Below are 22,818 nucleotides of genomic sequence, written 5' to 3'. Positions count from 1 at the left end.
GCTCCGTATGCCACGGCAAACTGGCTGATACTGACGGCGGCGGTGCACAAATGCTGCGCAACTAGCGCCATTCGACGGCCAACACCGCGGTTCCTGGTGTGTCCGCTGTGCCGTGCGTGTGATCATTGCTTGTACAGCCCTCTCGCAGTGTCCGGAGCAAGTATGGTGGGTCTGACACACCGGTGTCAATGTGTTCTTTTTTCCATTTCCAGGAGTGTAGTTTGGGGGATGACCTCTACTCCCCTCATGGACATAAACGACAAACTCCAGGATTTCACTAAAAAAATTACTCAACTATATGACAAATATGCTCCAATAAAGACCAGAAAAGTAAAAAGGAAACCTGCACCTTGGCTGACTGATGAACTAAAACATCTCATGAATCTCAGAGACGCTGCACATCGAGCATACAAGATACACCCTACACCTGAAAATAATACTGTATACAAGCAGAAACGAAACATAGTCAGTCAAGTGGTGAGAAACGCTAAGCTCAGGCATGCCCGTACATTGGCTGACAATAGATGTAGACCAGCTATCCTGTGGAAAAATCTCCGTAGTCTCGGTTTAGGCAAAATAAAAGTTGCAGAAAATCCCAACCATAACTGAACCGAAAAAAAACAGAGAATCATTGGTTACTTCATGGGGATGAACGACTGTAGCAAAGAAAAATTCTATCTACAGCACGTCACTTGCAGTATTGACAAGAAAGCCATAATGCGGATTAGATCAGCATCTACTGGATATGATGGCATCACTATCCAGATGGTAAAAATTATTGATCAACTACTGCTCTCTATAACAGACATTTTCAACGATTCATTAATCACAAGTGTTTTCCCTGAGGCCTGGAAACTTGGACAAATTAAGCCACTGCCTAAAATGCACATCGCCACAGCACCGTCTGACTACCGCCCCATCTGCCATCTTCCTGCACTATCAAAGGCCTTAGAATCATGACCAGCTCACCAACTACCTAACTGCTAACAACCCACTAGACGAATACCAATGAGGTTTCTGTAAACATCGAAGCACAACATCCGCACTGATAAAGGTGACAGATGACCTGAAACTTGCCATGGACAGACAAGAAGCGACTATCATTTGCTTCTTACATTTCAGCAAAGCATTTGATACTGTCGACTTCGACATCTTACTAGCCAAACTTAGCGGTCTAAATTTCTCACCAAGTGCAGTGCAATGGTTTCGCTCATACATGACGTCTCGTCAGCAACGCGTCCCGTCCGGGAATATAAAATCACAATGGCGGCAGGTAGTGTCAGGCGTTTCCCAAGGCTCAGTATTAGGTCCTATACTCTTCTCTCTGTATGTCAATGATGTGTCATCGGTTCTGACCTATTGCAGATATCATATATATGCTGATGACCTTCAGTTGTATCTAAGTGCGAAACCAAGCTATCTTAAGAAAGCTATTGAAAATTTCAATACCGACCTCGATGCACTATCAAAATGGGCACAGGACATAGGACTAAAACTAAAATTTTTCCGGTACCGGGAATCGAACCCGAGCCTCCTGGGTGAAAGCCAGGTATCCTAGCCACTAGACCATACCGGATTCGCGTGTGCTATTTCCACACGTTGAGTCACACTGTCGCTCTTGCCGATGAGATACACGAGAGTTGTAGCCACCGCCGGCGAGATGCGAGGGAGTGACGAATAAAGATGGTCATCACCTGGCAGCACTCCATTACTAGTGGCGTCCAGTTTTGCCGCTGAGACGAACTCTTGCTGGGAGCTCGCCAACTGTGGCTGTTACACAACCCTGTGGCACACAGTATGCGCTCCGAGACAGACCGTCACAGCCGTGGAAATGTTAAGGTCGGGCGAGAACTGTGTAGACCGATGTCCGGGTCGTATTGATGGTGGCGTGTTGAACTTCAGCAACTTTGGACCACACAGTGGCAGATTTCACATGCAAGCTCTCAATAAGATTTACACTGAATATATTTTATGCTTCTAGATTTCCGTCCTTCCCGTTACCGTCTGTGTGAAAGTGCATGTGAATGCATTTTTCGTGTTTCCTTTGGTAGCTGGAAGTATAGAATTTAATGTGTGATGTGTTCAGTCTGGCCAGCCTTGGGTGTTCAGTCAAAGCAAAGAGGTTTGTGCCTTCTAAGGCGTCTTTATCGACAGTGGGTCGGTTGGTAGCAGAAGCAACTCCTTCGGTCTGTTCTGGCTACCTGCAGAGATGTTGTTCTCGAGGGTTCTTAAGCACTTGACGCTGGGCATTCGGTGAGTGTGGTCGGTAGCCTGAGTGAGATGTGTAAGTCTTCAGTGTAGCTGAACGAGTATAGTTCACCGTTTGTTACAGCGGCAGGTTCATTATATGATCCACAGTTTGTAAGTAGGGTGTGTAGGTTTGTATGTAGGTAACGCCACGTAGTGCTCTGTATGAAAATCGCTGACTGCGATGTGTGCAGTCTGTGGCTGGTTGAACTCATTGTTGGAATATCGACTTGTGTAGTGTTGGGCAGATGGATGTGAACAGCGCGTAGCGTTGCGCAGTTGGAGGTGAGCCGCCAGCAGTGGTGGATGTGGGGAGAGAGATGGCGGAGTTTTGAGAGGTTACTATAAGTGGACGATCTGGACGTGTGTCCGCCAGAAAAAGGATATTTGTTAAGATGGATCTCATGAATTGATATATATATATATATATATATATATATATATATATGATGACTTTTGAACATTATTAAGGTAAATACTTTGTTCTCTATCAAAGTCTTTCATTTGCTAACTATGCCTATCAGTAGTTAGTGCCTTCAGTAGTTAGAATCTTTTATATAGCTGGCAATAGTGGCGCTCGCTGTATTGCAGTAGTTCGAATAACAAAGATTTTTGTGAGGTAAGTGATTCATGAATGGTATAGGTTATTGTTAGTCAGGGCCATTCTTTTGTAGGGATTACTGCAAGTCAGATTGCGTTGCGCAAAAAAAAAAAAAAAAAAAAAAAAAAAAAAATGTGAGTCAGTTTAGTGATGATCAGAATAAGTAAAGAGAGAACTGTGCGAATACGTTCAGTTTTACTCAGCTGTATTTGTATCAAATAACGTAAGAGTATTTCCAGCACTGTCACTCAGTAATTTTTCTAAGGGGACGTTACAAGTTTACGTAGGATAGGCCATGGTGCAATTTACCAATTTTAATAAGTGTCATGTGGTACTTTCTTTGTGCTACCACAACTTCTGATGTGCAAAGGCTTCCCATCTAGTGATGCTTACATAGCGCTACAGTAGATTTTCCTAAGTATGTAGGCGTGCGTGGTTACATTCTCGTGTGAATGTTTACATTTCTTTTTGCGGATTGAATTCTTTTGGTTTCACCTGTGATTCCATAAATTTGCCTCTATGCTTCGCACCACATGGGGCGAACTTGCCTTCTGTGTAGTTAAGCGCTAATCAATCGTTTTCCCTTGAGTGAATTAATGGAGTTTAGTGTATTTTACCGTGTGAAATTTCAAATCGTTAGCGTGCTTGCTTTGTTCGTCCTTGGACGAGCCAATTGAGCCCTCAGCTTTCTGTGTCCATCGAGGTATAAATTTCTTGCAGTTCATTTTATCTCTCTTTGTGCTTCGCGCATGTAATTTAACCGTTTTGTGAAAATATTCAGGCACCTGGTAAATGTGCTACCTTTTCAAAATGTAGTAGTAATTGAGTTTTGCTATTTGGGGAGCAAAATAACTGATGATGGTCGAAGTAGAGAGGATATAAAATGTGGACTGGCAATGGCAAGGAAAGCGTTTCTGAAGCAGAGAAATTTGTTAACACCGATTATAGATTTGTCAGGACGTCGTTTCTAAAAATATTTGTATGGAGTGTAGCCATTTATGGAAGTGAAACGTGGACGATAAATAGTTTAGACAGGAAGAGAATAGAAGCTTTCGAAATGTGGTGGTACAGGAGAACAGATTAGATGGGTAGATCAGATAACTAATGAGGAGGTATTGAATAGAATTGGGGAGAAGAGAATTTTCTGGCACAACTTGACTAGAAGAAGGGATCGGTTGGTAGGACATATTCTGAGGCATCAAGAGATCACCAATTTATTACAGGAGGGCAGCGTGGAGGGCAAAAATCGTAGAGGGAGACTAAGAGATGAATACACTAAGCAGGTTCAGAAGTATGTAGGCTGCAGTACGTACTGGGAGATGAAGAAACTCGCACAGGATAGAGTAGCATGGAGAGCTGCATCAAACCACTCTCAGGACTGAAGACCACAACAACAATCCACGTGGTCTCCCGCCCCCACCCCCTCCTCCCCACCTTGCATCGGTGCATTTGTCGAAAGATTACTACTTCGGAAAGCTAGAATCTCTTTCCGTGACTATTTGGTGCAGGCGTAATGTGTCTTGAGCTTTATTCTTCAGTAAGGATATTGTATAAGTACGTGCGTTTGTCCTATCGTCTTCGCAGAATTTTCACGTACCTTCCCCTTCATGTAGTTTGTCGACATTCAACCATTTTAAACAGCGTTAAATTTAACTCAGACAACGGCAAGCGTTTTTACAAGCCGTTTATTGTATAGTATTTAACTTTTGTTTTTATAATAAATTGGGTTTATATTTCATGAGTGTCCATCAACGCAGCCACCCCATCCGAAATCGATCTTAGTACATCGAACCTGTCGTTACCAAAGCGCAGTATTCTTGCACGCCCAAACTCTGAATTTTAATTAGATTCTAAATAATTATGTTTTAATATAACTAACTGCTTTCATATAGTATAATAACGCTTTTGAGTAATTTAAGTTCAGTGTTCATTTGATGATAGTACTGACGTCTTAATGCTTACTACGCAAAAAGTCAATAATTTCTTTAATTAAGTGTAATTAATTTATTGCCCATATCTTTGGGTGGCGACCCTAAATAATTTACTATAAAAGGAAACATTTCAGCCCTCATTTGCAACAGCATTCGGTAGCGCAGTAAGTTTAAAAAGCCACGCATCCCGTTTTAGTATAACTTTATTATATGGCAGACCGCTGCCATAGGATGAGATTACTAGTGGCAGTAATGAGAAGCAGTCATTAGGTAGGATGTACTAACCGCACACTTTTTGTTCTCTAGCGCTCGAACAACTTCCACGTTGTCCAGAGACAAAATCTCTAATCAATTCACAGCGTTCTTTAGTGATCTGAGTTGCTTTTACAGTTCGTGTCTTATTTTAGTGTATATTTGGGGGTTCTTTTCATTTGATAGCGGTACAGGGATCTATTGCGTGTGACTGTATGTGCTAGGTTGCGTGCGAAATTTTGAGTAAGACAGTGTCTAATATTTTGGAGATATAGAGTTTGTTAGTGTTACAGTAATCCTTCTGTGGAAGTAGTATTGTTTATGGAGACGCGTGGCAGGCCTAAGAGCGTTAGTAGGTGCAGTAATTTAAATGACACGATGGATGAGGGAGAAAGCGCAGCACGAAATTCTTCTGGCGCTACACCGGTTTCAGTAATGCCACCGTACTCTTTAAAGTTCGGAAGTTAGCAGACGGCATCCCCAGATTTGTCGAACAGCGCTGGGAAACATTTCCGACGCAGTGGAAGCGCGGTTGAAACCACAACTAGCCCCACGGTTAGCACCCCTTTCAATATGGCGCAAATAGTGAGAACTCTACAGCACATCATACAATGTAAACTTTCACGGCCGGTATTGTCTTCACTAAAAACTTCCGGGCTGATAGGCCGTGGTCGAAGTATAAAACTCTCCCCTGACGGTTCGTCTCCGACTGCGGGAGACATCCTCGGAGGTAAAGCGGGGAAATGCCCAGATACAAAGAAAATATGCGAGGATACTCAGAATGTTATATGAAACCTAAAAAAAAAAAGATATATGTGGAAAATCAAAACCTAGTAAAAATGTTATCTGATCAAAATCAAAGTTATTCTAAAGATCTGGCAGAACAGAATGAGAATCGTGCAAAAAAGTTATACGAGGATATGGAACAACAGTTTAATAGTCTCGCAGTGAAAATTAGAGGAGATACAGTTACTGAATTTATGGAGCATACCGAAACAGAGGCACCAATGTTAGCACTGAATAGGGGATCATGGAGGAATTTTATAAGGGGGACTATGCTCCAGACTGAACGCTGAAAGGCATAATCAGTCTTAAATGATGATGATGATGATGATGATGACTGAAATAGTCGATCGGCGACTTAGTGCGCTGGAAGAGGGGCAGGTACGAGTCGGCGAGCAACTTAGCCTGCAGGCAGGACGGCATCTTGGGGATTTCCAAGCACTAAGTGAGTCAAGAAGAAAATAATTCCAATCCCAAAGAAACCAGGTGTTGACAGATAGCGAACTATCACTTTAATAAGTCACAGCTGCAAAATACTAACGCGAATTCTTTACAGGCGAATGGAAAAACCGGTAGAAGCCGACCTCGGGGAAGATCAGTTTGGTTTCCATAGAAATATCGGAACACGTGAGGCAATACTGACCCTACGACTTATCTTAGATTAAGGAAAGGCAAACCTACGTTTCTAGCATTTGTAGACTTAGAGAAAGCTTTTGACAATGTTGACTGGAATACTCTCTTTCAAATTCTAAAGGTGTCAGGGGCAAAATACAGGGAGCGAAAGGCTATTTACAATTTGTACATAAACCAGATGGCAGTTATAAGAGTCGAGGGACATGAAAGGGAAGCAGTGGTTGGGAAGGGAGTGAGACAGGGTTGTAGCCGGCCGGAGTGGCCGTGCGTTTGTAGGCGCTTCAGTCTGGAACCGCGTGACCGCTACGGTCGCAGGTTCGAATCCTGCCTCGGGCATGATAGTGTGTGATGTCCTTAGGTTAGTTAGGTTTAAGTAGTTCTACGTTCTCGGGGACTGATGACCACAGATGTTAAGTCCCATAGTGCTCAGAGCCATTTGAATTTAGACAGGGTTGTAGTCTCTCCCCTATGTTATTCAATCTGTATATTGAGCAAACAGTAAAGGAAACAAAAGAAAAATTCGGCGTAGGTGTTAAAATCCGTGGAGAAGAAATAAAAACTTCGAGGTTAGCCGATGACATTGTAATTCTGTCAGAGACAGCAAAGGACTTGGAAGAGCAGTTGAACGGAATGGACAGTGTCTTGAAAGGAGGATATAAGATGAACATCAACAAAAGCAAAACAAGGGTAATGGAATGTAGTCGAATAAAGTCGGGTGATGCTGAATTAGATTAGGAAATGAGACACTTAAATTAGTAAACGAGTTTTGCTAATTGGGGAGCAAAATAACTGATGATGGTCGAAGTAGAGAGGGTATAAAATGTAGACTGGCAATGGCAAGGAAAGCGTTTCTGAGGAAGAGAAGTTTGTTAATGTAGTGTCGGTAGCTGGACCGACACCGTGATGTGGATTGCTGAAAAAGAAAGCTTGACTACGCGGTAGCCGATAGTGCACGGCATACAGCAGACGGGCGTGAAGTCTGGAACATGAGAACTTATAAATGAATACGAAGAAAAGTATGTAGATGCTTTTTACTTAACTTTTATTGATTCCTTGGAATACATCTCTCTTGAATACTCGAAGCTATAGGCACTGATACAAATGGCTCCTTGTTAGTTCGTAGCCATTAACTTCTGATGGCTATTCTGTCTCTCGGCTAATGAGAGAGAAAGGCTTCGTACAACTGGGCGATAGCTAGGTTCGCGTACAACTGGGCGGTAGCTTGGTTCTCGTACAACTGGGGGCGAGTCCACTCTCGTATCACGAGACCTGCCTTGGTGGTGGCGCTAGGTCTGCGATCACAGTGGCGACACGCGGGTCCGACATGTACTACATGGACCGCGGCCGATTTAAACTACCACCTAGCAAGTGTGGTGTCTGGCGGTGACACCACAGTTAACATCTAGTATAGAACTGGGGAGAAAAAGAGTTTGTGGCACAACTTGACTAGAAGAATGGATCGGTTGGTAAGACGTGAGGCATCAAGGGATCACAAATTTAGCGTTGGAGGGCAGCGTGGAGGGTAAAAATCGTAGAGGGAGACCAAGAGATGAATACACTAAGCAGATTCAGAAGGATGTAGATTGCAGTAAGTATTGGGAGATGAAGAAGCTTGCACAGGATAGAGTAGCGTGGAGAGCTGCATCAAAGCAGTCTGAGGACTGAAGACCACAACAACAACAACAAGAGTCGTGCAGCCAGCAGCACAAAGAACTGGGAACAAAGGTCGAAACTTAGAGGCGCAGGTACTGGAGGCCATTAAGGTCCTGGTGGACGAGAACCAACGGGCGGTCCATGTGCTGAAGGCCGAAATGGCAAAGATAGGAGGGAAGATATGAAACTTGTCTATCACTGAGACCACTGACAAGACTGGACTGTTTGGGGTGGGTGTGACGTCAGAAGTGCGATCTCTAATGAAATTGTAACAAGGTCAGTATGAGATAAATGGGCAGCATGAGGAGGTTACACACGACCTACAGCATTTAAAGGATAGCCTCATGTGTGACACGGGAGCATGGGAGCGCGTACGTAAATGCCGGCAGGAGGGGTTGGACAAGGACTCCGGACACGATGCGGGATCTGAGGACGATAGGGGAGACCGTGTTATTGGGGGCAGGTGGGCGAGACACAGGAACCCTCACGAACGATCTCTGCGAGAGGAAACACAGGAGTTTGATTTCAAACACTTCATCTAGGTGAGAAATTTTGAGGTACTCAGAAATTCGCGGCATCTATGCTCGTGGTTGGTTGCAACAATTTGAATTTGCCTTCCCCCTACCTGACCGAGTGGGCACGAGATTGACTACATGTGCGGCTTCATGGAGGGCGAGCCAGGCAGCGTGGCAAAGCAGTTCAGTCAGAGAGTTCCAGAAGATGTTACTGGTCTGAGGCGGCCCAGAACCGCGTTAAGTACGGACTTATTCTGATTCCGAATCTTAATCATTGCTGTTTCTCAAGTCCTCCTCAGCTACTCGAGCATGTTGTTGTTGTTGTTGTTGTTGTGGTCTTCAGTCCTGAGACTGGATTGATGCAGTTCTCATTGCTACTCTATCCTGTGCAAGCTTCTTCATTTTCCAGTACTTGCTGCAACCTACATCCTTCAGAATCTGGTTAGTGTATTCATCTCTTGGTCTCCCTTTACGATTTCTACCCTCCACACTGCCCTCCAGTACTAAATTTGTGATCCCTCGATGCCTCAGAACTTGTCCTACCAACCGATCCCTTCTTCTTGTCATGTTGTGCCACAAACTCCTCTTCTCCCCAATTCTATTCAATACCTCCTCATTAGTTATGTGATCTACTGATATAATCTTCAGCATTCTTCTATAGCACCACATTTCGAAAGCTTCTATTCTCTTCTTGTCCAAACTATTTATCGTCCATGTTTCACTTCCATACATGGCTACACTCCATACAAATACCTTCAGAAACGACTCCCTGACACTTAAATCTATACTCGATGCTAACAAATTTCTCTTCTTCAGAAACGCTTTCTTTGCCATTGCCATTCTACATTTTATATCCTCTCTACTTCGACCATCATCAGTTACTTTGCTCCCTAAACAGCAAAAATCATTTACTACTTTAAGTGTCTCATTTCCTAATCTAATTCCCTCAGCATCACCCGACTTAATTCGACTACATTCCATTATCCTCATTTTGCTTTTGTTGATGTTCATCTTATATCCTCCTTTCAAGACACTGTCCATTCCGTTCAACTGCTCTTCCAAGTCCTTTGCTGTCTCTGACAGAATTATAATGTCATCGGCGAACCTCAAAGTTTTTATTTCTTCTCCATGAATTTTAACACCTACTCCTACTCGAGCATATGTTCCACCAAAATCAGTTTCTATCCTATCCTTACGGGCCCGTGGAACTGATACGTATTTGCGTATCGAAGCACCTTACGAACCTTCCGAGACGCTACTCCAGGCGGCTGTAAAATGAATGTGCTCAACATAAATACTGAACGCAAAAATGAAGATTTGGCGCTGTTTTGATTACCCCCCTGAAGCAGATCTTAGGATCTCTTAATGGTGATTATCTCCTTCTTGCTCTTTAACACATAAATTACATTATAAACATAAATCAATGATTAAGGGAACTAGTAACTACCAAATGATAAATGCTATTTCCGCTTATACGTCTATTGTAGATTAAAACCCGTTTATTACAAATGTTTATATATCAGTGGCCAATGGAAATAAAGAGATACAAATGAATACTATTGATCAGTTGCCCAAACCTGCCCCTTTTTATTGCTAACGCAGTTATCTAAAACAAAATGACGCGAGACGAGTGACATCATCTACGTACCAAACACTAGAAGACACTACTTTCAAAGACGATCAGCAGTGGTGTGCAGCCTCAGTGGAAATATAAATTACGTGATAACAGTTGTTTAGCTCTATACCCCTAATAAGCCGTAGCAATCAGCAACATCACCGAATGTATTGCGACCGGTGGGTCGGAGTGATGGTTCTCGTACATGTCTGCGACGACGGAAGAACTCCAGCCACTAAATGTATAAAAAAAACTCATTCTAACACTAGGATGGCACAAGACGGTCCTCTGAATTGTATAATCTAATTCTATCTTCTCCTCTCTGTGGTCTACAGACAAGAAACGTGGCTTCCAGCCACAAGGACGGAGTTCAGATAACGTCTGAATGTGAGTAAATACAGAAGAAGTGTTCTCAATCACTGAACGCTGTGTACTCAACGACGGTTCCCAACCCAGAGGCCAAGTCCAGAATCGAATAAGTTCGCAACAGTACAGTGCCTAACAGTTCTAACTATAAAATCTCCTGAGAGCATAGAGAGCAAGTCCGTCTGTACCGACAAAGCTGATACTGAGCGACTGTCAAACACGGATGCTCAAAACGGAAGACCTCGTTCTCTCCACCGTTGGCTTCCCACCAAAGCTTGGCTCCCCTCCCTCGTAACCTGGAAGGCGAATCATGTTCTCGAAACCATGGAATATTCTCCCTCTCCACAGATTCTTCCGAACACTTTCCAACCATATTTCAGTCTTTTGTAGTTCACTGTGGGAAGTTTGCGAGGAAATACCTATACAGTGGTACGCTTCTCAGAGTAAAAATCCTTCGAAATACAGCCCGCAATTTCCGAGGTAATGCTTCCTCGTTCCTCTGTGCTGCATCCAAGATTTTCAGTGTTTCCAAAGGATTATCTGGTTATCCTTCCGGCCCAACTACAATATCGGCGGCCGCCGCTGTATTGTGCTTCCGGGCTCGGGTGCTAAGATCGTCCAACTTGGCACTTCCTGTGTCAACAGGAGCAACACACCTGTGTGGCCTTTTCCATCCAGGACTAGAGTCACGCCTGCCGTTTCATTTCCTCTGGCGTTCGAACCTCTACTAGTATAGGTAATCATTCATTACGCCGTTTTGATAATAAACACACTCCGTCACCTTTCAAGCAATAAGCGTTGGCAACTATTTACAAGCTGCACGTGACAATGTTAGTCTTCTTTAAATATTCATATATACTATATACAACCTATAAAATGATAGCTAATTGCGGTTGTAAATCACGGCAAAGTATGTAGATAAGTACTTGTAGGGTGCGAGAATATAGCCACCTTACAACCTGCGGCACATTGTCCTCGCGGAAAGGTCTAAAGCCGATGTAGAGGAGTTTAGGGATTTGCTGCAGGATCTGCAGTACGATGGAGGTGAGCGCGTACAATGTGCCGCGCAGAGCTCCTACGGAAACGGACAGCTTTATAATAATCGCGCACGCAGTCGAAACAGGCGACGGGGTTATACCCGTGCGCGTAGTCAAAACAACTACTGTGACAGGCACCAACCACACCGTAACTGGCGCAATGACTATAGTGAACGTGGGAAGCACTACGGTGATAACAAGAACAACCGGAATCTACACTACCGTTATGGGAACGGCGATCGGTTTCAGGGAGAAAGGCGTGGTAACAATGTCGGATCGGGTTCTCCACCCGGAGTTGGAGTCAGGTCAGCAAATCCCAGGCACAATGAGGCAGGCCCTAATGGACGGACTGAACAATGACAGTCAGCAGATGCGGAGGACGAGGCAGTGGAACAGGTCTCGGCGAGGGCAAACGAACGTGTGTTGTTTGTGCGGAAGGATGACGTCAGGGAGGATTTGTTGCACCAAGTCCGCAGAGCGAGAATCCCAGCAGGTAGCCCGGTCGTGACAGTTGCGATTGCGGAAGTACAGCTCGAGTGTGTACTCGATAGCTCTAGTATTAGTGGGACAGCATTTCAGCACTGTGAGGATTCTGGGACTTGGTCTACTTTTCGGTTACGAGGGACGAAAGTGAAGGGTGCGGTCTACGGAAAGAGCATAGAAATACGCACGCAGAGTCGCTTAAATTTTTCATGTCAGGGGACGGAGTTTGAAATTAATTTTTTTATTCTACCCCTATTAAACGTCGCAAAGATTTTGGGAACAGATTTTATGCATGGTCAGCACGCAGCAATTGACGTGGGTGGAGGAGAAATGACGGTACATAGTAGAGGTAATCTCATGGGCTTATTATGTCAGGAATGTGTGTTGCGAGTCAGAGGTGAGTTGCCTAAGTTATCATGTTCGTTCGAGCACGCGACTCGAACCTGAGGTGCTCGTTAATTGCATTAGTTAGTTGAGCTCTTCGGATGATGAGCATGAAAGAGATACTGTTTTTGCTGCTGTCGCGGGGAGGAACGTTGGCTGATCTGAGAATCACGGAATCTGCCCGAAACGAACTGATTCACGTCTTGAGAGCGCATGCGCTGGTATTTTCACAGGCTCCTGGCGCAATTAAAGGGTTCATTTATGAGTTCAGAGTATGCGAACATCTAAAATTTATGTTACACCGTATCCGATTCCTCTCACCCATAAGGAACAAGTCGAGAGAGAACTGATCAAGATACTGGACGACCGGGTAATCATGCGTGGTAGAAGCTCTTACAAGTCACCGTAACTTCTAGTCCTGAAACGTGATGGATCTGTTCGCCTAGATTTGGACTCCAGGCAAATAAATACCATCATTATGCCGGAAACGGACAGGCCTGAGAGCCTGGGAGAATTACTGCAACGTTTTCACGGAGTAAAGGTTTTATCATCAGTTGATCCCCGATGTAGCTTGTGGCAGATCATTTTGCATCCTTCCTGTAGGCCATGCACGGTGTTTTTATTTTATGGAAACTGCTATCAGTTTCGACGCCTTCCGTTCGGGCTGAATGTGTCGTCAGCCGCATTCATTAAGGGACTTGATAGTATTCTGCCGGGTGATTTACGGGCGCGAGTGACGTCATACCTCGATGACATTCTCATTGCTGAGAAATCATGGGAAGACTACAATTATGTGTTACATAACTAGAGGTTTTTGAAGAAGCCGGAGTGATATTGAATTTAGGAAAGTCACAGTTTGGATGCTAGAACATAAAATTCTCAGGGTGTATTGTCTCGGCAAATGGAATACAACCTCATCCTGCGAAAATTGCGGCCATAGCGAAGTGTGCAATGCCGACAAATAAAAAGCAGTTGAGAGCGTTTTTAGGCCTGTGTAATTTTTGTAAGCGGTTTGTAAATTTAAGTGTACTTGGTACACCTCGTCTATGTGCATTAACATGGAAGAGCTCCTTGTGGGTCTGGGACCAAGAGGCACAGGACGAATTTTGTAAATTGAAAAAGCCACTGGTGTAGACGCCCATCGTCGTGCATCCCGACCTTACAAAAGAATTCTGTTTGATGGCGGACAGTTCCTTGTCTGAATTTGGTGCGGTTCTGTTTCAAACGGATGAAGGCGATGATCCTACCTCTTGGAAGGCCATCTCGTTTGGGAGCAGGGTGCTCTCTCGATGGGAAAAAAAAAATTATTTAGTCACTGAGCTCGAGGCGCTCGCCATTGTTTGTGCGTTTTGGCCGAGCGGTTCTAGGCGCTACAGTCTGGAACCGCACGACCGCTACGGTCGCAGGTTCGAATCCTGCCTCGGGCATGGATGTGTGTGATGTCCTTGGGTTAGTTAGGTTTAAGTAGTTCTAAGTTCTATGGGACTTATGACCACAGCAGTTGAGTCCCATAGTGCTCAGAGCCATTTGAACCATTTTTGTTTGTGCGTTTAAGAAACTTAGGTATTTTTTATTTGGCCGAACGACAAAAGTGTACACGAACCACCGTGCGTTACAGTTTTTAATGAGCGCGAAACTGGGACATGGGAGACTTTCCCGCTGGGCCTCGTACCTTCAGGAATTTCACTTCACCCTGGAATACATTCCTGGGGAAAAGAATGTAATTGGCGACGCCCTGTCACGAATGCCTGTAGGATTGGTACATGGGGAAGAAGATGACATTGGTCTGAATCATTTCACCATTTTGTATCTGAGGGATGTTGCATTTGAGAATTTTACATCCATATCTCTGAGTAACGCCGCGCAGGAGCAGGGCAAGGATGACACATTAAAAGACGTAAAGGAAAAATGGCGTGATACGGGCAATGTGGGGATTCGTCAGCATTATTTAGTACGGAATGACGAGACCTTGACGAGTCCACATGGCCACTGGCGGTCTGGGAGGAGCTTGTGAACGAGTTGGTTTGGCATGTTCATTGAAGTTACGGGTACTTCGGCGCGCGAAAATGCTTCCTGAAACTGCGAGAAACCTGCTACTTTAAGACGCGTTGCGACGCATTCGTTGAGTAATTAGAGTATGCAGACCCTGCCAGCAAGCAAAGCCGCCTACTGAGCCGTACGCTGCACCTCTGCATCCCACTGTCCCGAGCGAACTCAGAGATCTCGCCGCGGTCCAGTTGTTTGGTGCACTATTACGTTCAAGGACAGGTTTTGCCTGTGTATTTGTGGCTGTCGATTTAAGATCGAGGTTTGTGTGCAGGGAAGGCAGTTGCTGCTGTTTTCTCTACTGATTTCTTATGGGAGGTTGGCTCTGTAAAAAGAGTCCTGTTGGATAACGGGACCCCAATTTAGGTCACGGTTCTGGCAGCTCATGCCCACGTAGAGGAAATGCAAGCTAGTATATCTTAATTTCAGGCCTCATCCCATCCTTGTGAACGTCTGATAAAGGAATTAGGTAAACTTTGTCGACTGTATTGTAGTCGCGACCTCAGGTCGTGGGACACGACCTGCACGGAAAGATTAATTGTTCGTTTCTCCCGCGCGCTGTTGGAGAGTGGAACGGTAGAGAAATAACTTGAAGGTGGTTCGATGAACCCTCTGCCAGGAACTTGATTGTGAACTGCAGAATAATCATCAGATGTAGATGCAGAAGCAACAGAACAAACAACTAACCACCTTCCAAACGGAACACGTCCGTATCTCACCACTGACATCTAGTATCAGCCGCACGCAGTTGACGTCAACAAGTGTATGGGCCTGAAGATGACGTTGTTACAACATTGATACTAGTTCCCAAAATAAAATCGACACCTTAAATACAGCTGGAGGAATTTCTTCATTTTTAATATAAATTTGTACCAGCTAACGTCCCACTGTCCTCCATTTCAAATATGGGTGTACGAAGTTAAGAAGGGAGTCAAACAGGTTGTCCAATCCGTACACTGAGAGCGAGCAGTACAGGGAACAGGCGAGACGTTTGGAAAGGGAATTAAAGTTCACGGAGTATAAATTAAAAAGCTGACATTGTAATTCTGTCAAAAATGGCAAATGGCTTGGAACAACAGCTGAACCGAACACTTCAGATACGAATGTGACGGCATATAAGGAAAAAGACGACAGCTCAGAAATTTGCGTGACGTGTAGGGTGGTTTAATGACGTCACAATGGCACCAAATTCCACCAAAATTCTTTCCAACGCCGCCGTGGACGAGCTGCACGATGGGATGGTCGACACAGCCTCTCTTACCCATATTTCACCCCTTCTTTTCGCGCCACTGCGATGGAGGCAGCGTTTTCCTATGAGTGGCCGAGTAAAACATCTCACATACACCGCTTCCCAGAATCGACTAGAAAAGGCCATACGTGGTGGCGTAAAGTGAGCCACTGAAACTACCCCTTTCCCTGGGACGTTGATTCCCACACATTTCGCGGTCGAAGACGAAAGTTCGCAGTGCAGTAAACAACAGCAAGACGTTCTTCATAACTTTTGGCACTGCTAACACGCTCGGGCGTTTCAACCCTACTGTAACGACATTGTGGGGCTGGCCCTATCGAACGAGATAGCACCTATTTGGAGTTCAGCGTGACTGGAGTTTTTGCTCTTGTGTACAGACTGCAACCACTCGGGACTATCAGAACAATTCGACGAAATCTGAATGTGATCCGAAGCAGCTAAGGTTGTTCACGCCTTTTCAGCACTCCTGTTTTGTGTCTTCCTGTGGCGTGATCACGGGGCAGTGCGGCATTGACACACGCGCGAGTAAAACGGCCGAGGCGCCTTCTGATACCACCGAGTTCGAAAAAACCCTCGGTGACACCCGACCACCTCCAATGAGCATCTTCAAAATGTACCTGTACAGACAAAATTCGTGACAAGAGGACCAGGCGCCTGCAGGTAGGCTGCGCGGCAGTTCTTTCGCCACTACTTTGCCGGTCTTGCGCCTCGTAGAACGCCATCCGATATTGCAGGGCGTTGAAGGGGCACTCTGTCGGCCGGCTCGTAGGACGCCATCACAGGTTCTTTCTGAACACGTAAAGTTTTAAAATTCTTAGTAAAGGTGGGTGTGTACTACAATGGTCTTGCTGAACTGGATAATTCTAGAAGGACCCTTTACTGTTTTATTCACACATGTGTCAATTTCGCATCCTTCTATGATCAGGGCACAAGAGGACAGAAATAGGAGCATAAGTAGTCTTTGCTGCTCCAGATCATGTTCAAATTTAGTCGAATTGTTTTCAATGGTCACTAGTGGTTCCAATCTGTACATGAGAGCAAAAATTGCAGATGCGCTGCGCTCCAAATGGATGGATGACGGTCGGTGGGATGCAGACCTACAATGTCCAAAGAGAAGGGCCGAAATGCCCGAGGGTGTTGGCAGTGCCTACAGTTACAAGGAACGCCGTCTAAATGCTCATCGCACTCCGAACTTTCGTTTTCGTCCCAAACACGTGTGGGAATCAACGCCTCAGGGGAAGTGGTGTTTTCATTAACGCCCTCTAAACCACCTGCAGTGGCTTCTTCGGTGTCGTGTATTCTCCGCCCTGTGAATTTTCCGCCCAGAAAAAGTCGAGGAAAGGTCCACTAATCCCCTCGGGACGCGAGTTAGCATGCTCAAGCCGTACGGTACTAGCCATACTGTATGTTGCATGTAACAATTTCAGTGTTATAGTTCTTTACATGTTTTAACGTAGAGTGTTCTTAGTGATTAAAAAAATTATTCTATTCATTTATCCAGAAATTTGGTTTAGAACACATAGACAGCGACGTTGCCCAAGTGGAGCACAAAATAAGTAAACAAATAAATAAACAAGTAAATTGCGGTCGGGTTTTTGAAGGGCCATTTGTTAGCTGGTTCAATGCTGAAATTTGTTAGGCTTACGTCAGAGAAGCACTCGACCCAAAGCATATGAAAGAAGTCGCAAAAATATTATAGTTCAAGAGTGCATTTGCAGATGATCAAAAAATTGACGACACTAACAAAAATTAAGAATCTATTAAGGAGGTGGTTCTTGATAAAACTGAAGGACTTATAGAGAACGTAGAAAATCTTGCACATAACTGTCATGGAAAAGAAGACAGTGTATTAGTTGAAGAAAGAGCAAATGAAGAAGAATCCAATGAAAGTAGTAGTAATCTGACGTTTGTCAGTGACCTTTGACTGTCTTGGAAATCTAACAGTTGAATCATCAAAATAGTAAGTGACAAAAAATTTAAAAACGTACCTTACTCATTCGTTTTTGTTTAACAGACAATGAGACAGAAAGAAGCGTTAACTAACGGTTAAGGTCTGACTCCTTCTATATCAGCCACAGCGTGAGAGTGTTTTCAGAACTTGGATGGCACAGTCATCTAAAAATCACAGTTTGTACTATTCTTGTTATAGTCTCTTTACCCCAGGCAATTTGGTAATAATGCAAATGCAACTGGGTAGATATTAGTCTCATTTTTATTACTTCCAAAATCTGCATGAATTGTATATATCTGTGAAAACTGTTTGCTACAGCACTTGAAGTACCATCCATAAAAAAGTCTCGTTTACTTCTTAGAGCCCTTCTCTCTGCTCTTCCACAGAAAACTATTATCCTGTCTCCTGATTTATCGTCGCTTTACAGGAAACTGCTGCCATCATTCGTAGTTAATAGCTCTGCTTTAAGTTCAGTCTCTTTTCTTGTCTCTGGATCCCTCTCACTTCCCTGCGACTTTGCCCTTTCCTTGTATAACGTCCTTTTCGTTGTTCGCTGCTCTGGCATTTCTGTCACAAAGTCGTACCCTCGATTATGCAAGCTACCTAGCTCCTCTGAGCAGATTTTGGAAATAGACGTATTTTCCTCTCGTACCCTCTTCTTTACCCGGTTCAGAGTCCTCTGTACTTCCAACCTTGCGTCATCCGGAGCTCCACATTGATGCTCGTGCGAAAAGAGCACTGTAGAAGCCTTGATTTTAAGCTTTCCACGGCACTGCTTCTCTTTCTGTTTTGAACAGCGCCAAATCACAGTCCCATCTTCCTTCGTTTTCTTCACTGTGTAAGAATAACCTTCATAGTGGCAACTAGGCTTACCACGAATTGTCGTTGAAACTTCCATATCACAACGACTGCGATGGTAATATCCAAGTGGCACGATGTGAAGTCTACGAAAACTAGAGCGATAGTAACAGGCAGACGGGGGAGTTCTGCCGAGTCCAGGGAACAGGTAGAGCCAGGTGATTAGGACGGCCAGACTGCAGGTAGGACGGGACACAATGGACGCAGGTTCGATGCGGAGAGTTCGCAGGCTTCTAGTGGGGCGGAAAGTTCGCAGGGCGGAGAATTCGTACATTCGGCTTTTTCGTGCCCATACTGAGAGTCGGTGCGCCTGCAGTGTTTCCTCGGCCACTCATAAGAAAACCGCGTGACGTCAGCGCTGGGCGTCCCGACTCTGACGTCCAGCACACGGGCGTCGAGGCCGGTAAAGCTGGTGAGACGGGTGTCGCGATCTTACCATCGTGCGACGCGTCCATGGTGGCGTTGGGCAGAATTGTGATGAAGTTTGATGTCAATATGAGATCTCTAATCCATCTTACAGCTCACATGACATCCTGACCTGTGGCCTTTTCTTTCGAGTGTATCGACACTCTGTTGTTGGAAGGGTAGTCGAGTCCGACGATGAGGTTAGTGGGCGCCACCCGTTTGCACCACCACAGTGGAGGATTTCGTATGATAGTTCAAATGGCTCTGAGCACTATGCGACTTAACTTCTGAGGCCATCAGTCGCCTAGAACTTAGAACTAATTAAACCTAACTAACCTAACGACATCACACACATCCATGCCCGAGGCAGGATTCGAACCTGCGACCGTAGCGGTCGCTCGGCTCCAGACTGTAGCGCCTAGAACCGCACGGCCACTCCAGGCGGGGGTTTCGTATGAAATTTCAAACTTACGCTTGGCAGTGTGTGGTAATTACGGGGTTTCAAAGACGTGGTCCTTTATTTCTGTTTCGAAGTATACGTTGCAAATAGTAACTGACAAGGAAATAATAAATGTAAACGTTATTCATGATGCGACAGTGTTTATGATTCTTAGTGTTTGTGATGTCATATAACCTGAACTACGACGGGTACGTGGTTCTTACCCCTACTCCGATCGTTGCCTGACAGTAGGGGATGTATGTATCAGGTATGGTTGAAGTCGCTCCAGTGGTTTGGGAGGAGCAGCGGAACATACAGACGCACCTTTTTATACACTGAAGAGCCAAGGAAACTGGTAGACCTGCTTAACATCGCGTAGGGCCCCCGCGAGCACGCCGAAGTGCCGCAACACCACGTGACGTGGACTTGACTAATGTCTGAAGTAGTGCTGGAACGAACTGACACCATGAATCCTGAGGGGCTGTCCAAAAATTCGTTAGAGTACGAGGGCGTGGAGATCTCTTCTGAACAGCACGTTGCAAGGCATCCCAGATATGCCCATGCGGAACTGTTTCAACTAGAATAGTGTTCCTGTAGCGACTCTGTAGCAATTCTGCAAGCGCAGGGAGCGCATTGTTCTGGTTGAATGGCTCGTGTCCGTCGGAGTGCACAATCGACATGAATGGTTCAAATGGTTCTAAACACTATGGCACTTAACATCTGACGTCATCAGTCCCCTACACGTAGAACTACTTAAACGTAACTAACCTAAGAACATCACACACATCCATGCCTGAGGCAGGATTGGAACCTGCGACCGAAGCAGTCGCCTCGTTCCGGACTGAAGCGCCTAGAACCGCTCGGCCACTGCCGCCGGCTGGACATGAATGTATGCAGGTTATCAGACAGGATGCTTACGCACGTGTCACCTGTCAGAAAGTATCTAGACGTATCAGGGGTCCCATATCACTCCAACTGCACACGCCCCACACCATTACAGGGTATCCACCAGCTTGAACTGTGCTCTGTTGACACGCAAGGTCCACGGATTCATGAGGTTGTCTCCATGCCCGTACACGTCCATCCGCTCGATACAATTTGAAACGAGACTCGTCCAACCAGGCAACATGTCTGCAGTCATCAACAGATCAGTGTCGGTGTTGACGGGTCAAGGCGAGGCGTAAAGCTTTGTGTCGTGCAGTCACCAAGGCTACACGAGTGGGCCTTTGGCTCCGAAAGCCCATCGATGATGTTCCATTGAATGGTTCGCACGCTGACACTTGTTGATGGCCCAGCATTCAAATCTGCAGGAATTTGCGGAAGGTTGCACTTCTGTTACGTTGAACGATTGTGTACAGTCATTGTTGGTCCCGCTCTTGCAGGATCTTTTTACGGACGCAGCGATGTCGGAGATTTGATGTTTTACCGGATTCATGATATTCATGGTACACTCCTGAAATAGTCGTACGGGAAAGTCCCCACTTAATCGCTACCTCGGAGATGCTGTGCCCCATCGATCGTGCGCCGACTATAACACCACGTTCAAACTCACTTAAATCTTGATAACCTACCATTGTAGCAGCAGTAACCGATCTAAGAGCTGCGCCAGAGGCTTGTCTTATACAGGCGCCGCCGACCGCAGCAACATATTCTGCCTGTTTGCGTATTTCTGTATGGGAATACGCATGGTTATACCAGTTTCTTTGCCGCTTCAGTGTGCAAGACGTGTATGTTTCTATTGTCTATTGTCAAACGACAATTTATGAAAGATGTTTATATTTGATTAATAGGATTAAGTAGGAATAATTAATATTTGTCATTTTGGAAGTAATTGTGGAAGCAGGGAATGTCTGCACCAAAGTATTGTTGGCGGGAGAGACCGCACATTGATATAATTTTAAAAAGGGAAGGAGAGACAGCGTATGGATACATTTAAAAAAAAAGAGCGGGAAAGACCGCGCATTGATACATTTTGTAATGGTAGCAGGGATTGTCTGCAGCAGAAAGCATTGTTGGCGGGACAGACCGCGCTTTAGCGTTCCCAGGAAGTCAGCAGTAAGCGAGATGTTGACAGGAGCGGTGTGCCTGCCAGCCACCATCTATGATTTATAAGAGATTATAAACGGATGTACAGAGATATCAGCTGTTATCATAAGAGGAACTAATATTATGGATTATTTTTTTTTTTCTTGCGCATTGCTAGTTGTTAAGTCCCATTTGAACGTCTGTAAAATCACATCATTACCAACAGCAAATATTTGAGGAATCGTTTTCAGAATATTGTTAATTTTTGCAAGCAATATTGCATTACTGATTATAATCCATCCCAGAAACCATCAACGTAAAACTTGCAAAATTTTATTGTTGTCAAGAAAAAGTTTCACTATGAATTACCCAACTTCAGTCACATTAATGAAAGAATAACGTCAGCTTTACTATTAAAGAATAATGTCAGCTTTGGTAATAAATACAGCCACTTATTATGAAAGCCCACTAGCAGTATAGTAAAACAGAGTAAATATATTCATGTCGCATTCCAAGTAGCAGTCAGATGGCGATCCAGTAGCTGTAAAAAAGGTAAGGGTTTTGGGTTATTGCAGGTAACGACTGAGGGCCACGACGACGACACATTCTATGTTTCGTCGAAATAATCAGAAATTAACTTTTAATAAGCAGCATTTAAATGTGTATGCGAAGATTGAGAAAGAGAATAAATTTCAAAGGGAAGATTTCATTTGTTATTATTAAGCAAGAGATAGAAAAACCTAAGGGAAGGTTTCATAGGTTATTGTAGAAGGGAAGGTTGCGTAAGAAAAGAGATAATATGTACGGATTCATCCCGACAGACCCTACGTAGGTCAGGATGTATGCTAGGCACGTATTCGGTTTCCAGCCTCCTTACTGTGCTGCTGCCCCCACTCCTCCCCGCCTAGTCCCGGCACGCTCAGAGGCAGCGGACACCGCTCGCCACGTCCCAGAGTGGAGGCCACGAGAAGGCGGGAGCGCAGCCCAGACGCTCGCGCCGTCTCCTCCTGCGCACACGCACGCACGCACGCACTTGCGGGGGCGGCGACCTCCCACGGCTGGCACGCAGCACGCACTCACGGCCTGCAGCCACAACAGCGTCGCGTCACGTTTCCTGTTGAGAAAGCCGGCCGGCGCGGCGCGGCAGCCGACCGCTCCAAACACCGGCTTTCCTTCCGTCGACTTCTATTTTAAAAACATCTGAAAAACTATTCTTAGTGGCAGCTGTTGTTACGCTCACTCCCAATCACACGTCCCACTCACAAAACACGTTAAAACCACGCCACTGTGCCAAACTTTAAGGACGAGCTAGAAAAAGTTACATAATAACTACATTTACATGAAT

General features: G+C 45.0%; 1 non-coding gene across 1 annotated transcript; it reads right to left on the bottom strand.

Annotated features, from left to right (window-relative positions):
- Positions 1 to 1,504: 1,504 nt before the first annotated feature.
- On the bottom strand, positions 1,505 to 1,576 carry Trnae-uuc. The gene has a single exon. It is a non-coding gene; the product is annotated as a tRNA-Glu (tRNA).
- Between the last annotated feature and the right edge of the window lie 21,242 nt (positions 1,577 to 22,818).

The sequence above is a fragment of the Schistocerca piceifrons genome, chromosome 9, assembly GCF_021461385.2.
Source record: "Schistocerca piceifrons isolate TAMUIC-IGC-003096 chromosome 9, iqSchPice1.1, whole genome shotgun sequence".
Classification (NCBI taxonomy): Eukaryota; Metazoa; Arthropoda; class Insecta; order Orthoptera; family Acrididae; genus Schistocerca; species Schistocerca piceifrons.
Note: the sequence above shows the minus strand (reverse complement) of the source record. Positions and strands in the feature narration are given on the sequence as shown.